General features: G+C 45.6%; 1 pseudogene; it reads right to left on the reverse strand.

Annotated features, from left to right (window-relative positions):
- Positions 1 to 2,779: 2,779 nt before the first annotated feature.
- On the reverse strand, positions 2,780 to 3,776 carry Aagab-ps2 (alpha- and gamma-adaptin binding protein, pseudogene 2; annotated as a pseudogene).
- Between the last annotated feature and the right edge of the window lie 1,502 nt (positions 3,777 to 5,278).

Genomic DNA, 5,278 nt, shown 5'->3' on the forward strand with positions numbered 1-5,278 from the left:
AACTCTAGCTTGCTTTCTACCTCTGTCCTCAGTTCCTTGTTTTCCCTTGGGTTTTGAGTTTTTTCAGACTCAGAAGGGCTATGTGGCATGGAAATAATTTGTATTCTTCACCAATCCAGGACACACACACACACACACACACACACACACACACACACACACACAAATGGTAATTTGATGCTTCTACCTAATTTCTTTCAATTTCTTTCCCTGCCAGTTCAGAGGCTAGGGTTGAAGATATTATCCACCTATCTTTTTTCTTATTGTAATTTCTCTTTTTTCTAGACATGATCTTTCTGGGCAAACAGCTCAGCCTCCATTGTGTGTCTAATGTTTTACTTAGATCAGGGCTTCTGGAACCAATTTCTGTTCATGATCTTGTTTTAGGGTTTGAAACTTACTTTCTAGTCTGTTAGGTTTTTTTGAAGGGCATCTCTCATATTCATGTGGTAGACTCCATTCATCAAAGAGGCATAGCACTCCTAGACATACAGAAGAAGGCAGCCTCCCTGGTGTGATATGAAAATAGAAATAAAAGACAAATCCAGATTAAAGGGTAAAAGAAGTCTGTTTTTGACATTCTGGAATCCCTTTCCATGTATCATCTAAGAAACAGAGCATTTAGGGACTATAAAAGACCACATACCATAGAGCCAGATGGCTCACTAGCTCAAAGGCTTTCCTTTTCTTACCAATTCAAGTACAAACCAGGCCAGACTCTGCTTAGCTTAGGATGGTATGGACGTAGACAAATTTGACTCCTCACTGAAACACTTCAAGTGGAGAATTAGATATTAAAATCCGAAGGCCAGGAAACATGTAAGCTGAAGTTTTTTTTTAAATATGTTGTATTTTTATATGTATATATGTATGTTTATGTATGTATGTGGGAACATTCATGTTGAGTACAGGTGCCTGTAGAGGCCAAAAAAGTATGTTGGATCCTCTGGATCTAGAGTTCCAGGTGCCTGTGAGCTCCTTCCCTGTAACGTGAGTACTGGGAACTGAACTCAGGTCCCTTGAAAGTTCAGCACACATTTTAACCACTGAGTTATATCTCTGGATCTCTGGGCTGTTTTTTTCCTTCATAATAGGGTGTTTGTTCTATTTCCATGTTTAATTTGAAAGGCTTGGCATTTTTCTCTATTTCTTCCTGGTAGCTATTGAGATTTTTTTTTTACCTAATCCCTATACTTCTCTCTCTCTCTCTCTCTCTCTCTCTCTCTCTCTCTCTCTCTCTCTCTCTCTCTCTCTCTCTGTAAATAAATCATCTTTTAATTACCTGGTTTTTGTTTAGTCAGCAAAATCAAGTCCACATTTTCTAGTCATCTGTTTCCTAATCATTTGACCTAATATATTTTCTAAAATCTTCCACATTTTAAGAAAAACATGTTTTACCTTTCTAGCAACCCACAGTCAACTTCCCCTATTTTCCATCTTAACCAGTGGGCTAATGCACTCACCTTAAAGTATTAGTGCCCCTCAAAGGGTAGTGGTAAACCCAAGCTCAAAGACTGCAAGATCAGAGTGTGGGGTGGGAGCACAGGGGCAAACCAGCACCCACTGTTCTAGAATCCGACCAGCACCAGGATCATGTCTGTCCCTGTGTGGTTCTGGCCTGGCTAAGCGCCTTTCAGGCCCTGTCCGTGGTACCTAAGGAGGTCCACCTTGTTTCTGATCATGACCTAACTCGCGGATGACACTAGGGCAGGATCGGCTCTCAGCCCACAGTGAATACCATCTATCATGGCTGCACCTGCTTAGAAACTGACGAGCACGAAGGAGACTCACGCCTGCCTCACAGAGGTATCTGTGATGACAGATACGGACCTTTAACCTCTGTTTGCTGTACTTTCCTCTCTTCCTTTAAAACCTTGCTTTGTGCTCCCCTGGGGCTGACCCACTCAAACACAACGCAGGAGGAAGAGCAGGGTTTCCTTGGGACTGGGCCCTGGAGTGTAGAGGAGCCAACAGCCCTGGAAGTAACCCACGGTGGTGGCTCAGGACCTGGTTGTTGGAAGGCTCGCCTATCCCCCACAGGCTGGTTCTGGTGCTTTGACAGTGATCTCTGGATTCCAAGCAGAAAGAAGGGGTACTTGCTCTGAAACCTCAAGCAGCCAGGGAGAGCACTCAGTTAGAGAGCACTGTTGCCAGTGTCAGCAGTGCTGGAACCAACACTGCTACTCCTCTGGTCCACACATGCCCAGCAGCTGGGGAGAGTTTATGCTCCCCAGAGGAGGAAACCTTTGCCTCTGTTTCTTATAGATATACATCTGACTTTTACTTCTTTGTGACAGGAACTCACACATTGAACTTAAAATTGTCCATAGGACTTGCTAAGAGACAAACCCATGAGCCGCCTGTCCCCCTAACCCCTAGGCACATACTAGATCTATAGCTGCCCCCCTTGTCAACATCCACCTTAGGTTAGAGCTGTGCTCTCCGTGGGGACCAGTGACAGTACACAGCAGACAGTACAAGCTCCCAACCAGCCGCTGGTGTGGACACTGGCTATCCAGCACAGAAGCAGGCCGTCCTCAGCTCTCCTGTATTACAGATCTCTGAGACTCATTTTACCCTGGTTCTTAAGACAAAGAATGTAGATCTGAAGGGTTTCCCCACTGTCATCTCACTCTTCCGTCACTTATGCGGCAGGAACAAAGATTTCTCCCCAGCACCTTTCTAAAAGCTCAGGTAAGGGAACCCCAAAAACCAGTCAGGTGGCCAGCGTGCTAACGGCAGTCTTGGCAGAACAGAACCTGGTTGAGAAAGGAAGCACTTGGGACGCACAGTGCTGGCATCATCGGTGTCAGTCAAACCTAGCAGGCAGAACTTAGTGCTCGTCATCAGAAGAAAGGCCCTAGATCTCATCTCGGTCTCCCCCTACTGCCATCCAGAAGGCTTTGGCCACCTTTTCTGCATGCAACTTTCTTTGCTCATGAGGAAGCAGCCTTGTCTTTCATTTCTTTTAACTTTGAAAAGAGTCTCTCAAAGTTCTCCAGATCCCCTCCTCCGGTGGTAAGACTGGCTAATTCTTGAATATCCAGGTCTAACATGGGGTCAACAATGCTGTCAACCTGTGCACCTGCTGAACCACACGCACCACTGCGATGCCCGGGGAGGGACTCTGTCCTCTCAGCTGTTGGCGATGGCTCCTGCTCACAGTGACAGCTCTCTGCTGATCCAACACTGCGGCTTGCTCCAGCCAGTGAGCTGAGAAGGCCGAAGCCCTGGCTCCTGTCATTCTTCATCACGGCATTGGACCAGACATTGGCATTCAGTGCTTGTACAATCTGCTTTATGCCTGTAGATTCAGGGAAGTCATCGTCCTCCTCAGGTAGCTCCTCTGGGCAGAGCTCCACCAGCTCAAAGCCATGTTTGATGCACCACTCTTGAGCCTGTTGTTGGTTTATTCCATTTTCACACACTCTATCACAGACCAGGATCATCACCTCAGGAAGCCATGTTTCTGCCAGAGGAAGCCATGAGGAGACGCTGTCAAGACCTGATTTCTGTGTGCTATCAAAGTAAACTACAAACGCCTGGACTGCCTCTGCGACCTCGGCAGTGACCAGGCACTTGCTTGGCACCACACACAGGTTGACCTCTGCAGAGTAGTACTTGTTATCGATGGTCCAGGGGTAAAACCTCACAGCATCGCTGGAAGTCGCTTCCGCAACAGCATCTTCTGTTCCAAGGATATGTTGCACCAGCCGGTCCCCGGTGAAGGTGGCGGAGCAGCCGGTGACCAGCGCACAAGGACCATCGGCAGCCATCGCTGTGGCAGAGCTATACTTTTCTCTTTAAACTCTAACAGAGTTGTTCTAGAAATTTCTTTTTCATATCATTTCTAAATTCTTGTATTAATAAAAGCAGGACCCTAAAGGGGAAATCTCATTTCTCCAGTTACAGATTCTATCCAAGGACTTTCCACTTTCAGAAACAGTAACCTTAGATACATGTCTTATCATCCCCAAATGGGACAATAAAACTGTTCCTCCCAAACTCATCTTTTGTTCTGCCACATTTTTTTTATCAACTGATTTAATTTATATATTCACTTGACATCGTAATCACAGGTCCTTGCCCTCCCAGTCCCCCTTTACACAGCCCCTCATTTGAGAAATGGGAGTCCCCTTCAGGGTATCACCTCACCCTGCACATCAAGTCACTACAGGACTAGTTCATCCTTACCCACTGAGGCCAGGCAAGGCAGCTCAGTTAGAGGAACAAGATCCACAGGCAGGTGACATATTTAGAGACACCCCCCCGCTCCAGTTGTTGGAGGACCCACATGAAAACCAAGCTGCTATACATGTGTATGTGGCAGGGAGCTAAGTCCAGCCCATGCTTTCTATTTGGTTGGTGGGTCAGTCTCTGGGAGCCCATAATGGTCTAGGTTATTTGACTCTGTTGGTCCTCTTATGGAGTTCCTATTCCCTCTGGATTCCTCAATCCTTCCCCCAACTCTTCTATGAGACTTCTTCTAAGCTTTATCTAATTTTTAGCTATAGGTCTCTGCATCTGTTTCCACTGGCTACTGGGTGGAACTCTCAGAGACAGTTATGCTAAGCTTCTGTCTGCAAGCATTACAGAGTCCCATAAATAGTGTCAGGGAGTGATTCTTGCTCATGGGATGGACCTCAAGTTGGTCCATCATTGGTTGGCCATTCCCTCTGCAGTCTACTCCGTCTTTGGACCTGCACATCTTGTAGGCAGGACACATTTTGGGTCAAAATTTTGTAGGTGGGTTGATGTCTTTATCCTCCATTGGGAGTCTATCCTGACTACAGGAGGTAGCCACTATAGGCTCCCTATCTTCCACTGTTAGAAGTCTCAGATAAAGTCACCCCCATAGACTCTCTGGGGCCTCACCTCCACCCCATTTTTTTTCTTTCTCAATTTTTGTTCTTTCTTCCAAGCTCCCTACACCTGATCTCATCTGATGTCTATTTTATTTCTCCTTATGAGTAAGATTCAAGCATCCTCTCTTGTTTCCTGCTTGTTATTTGGCTTCTTTGGGCCTGTGGATTGTAGTGTGATTATCCTGTATTTTATGGCTAACATCCACTCATGAGTGAGTACGTACCATGCATGTCCTTTTGGGTCTGGGTTACCTCACTCAGGATGATATATTCTACTTATATCCATTTGCCTGCAAAATTCATGATGTCCTTGTTATTAATAACTGACTAATAGTCCATTGTGTAAATGAACAATGTTTTCTTTAACAAATCTTCACTTGAGAGATATCTTGATTGTTTCCATTTCTGGCTAT

This window comes from Rattus norvegicus, chromosome 19 (genome assembly GCF_021556685.1).
Source record: "Rattus norvegicus strain SHRSP/BbbUtx chromosome 19, alternate assembly SHRSP_T2T, whole genome shotgun sequence".
Taxonomy (NCBI): domain Eukaryota; kingdom Metazoa; phylum Chordata; class Mammalia; order Rodentia; family Muridae; genus Rattus; species Rattus norvegicus.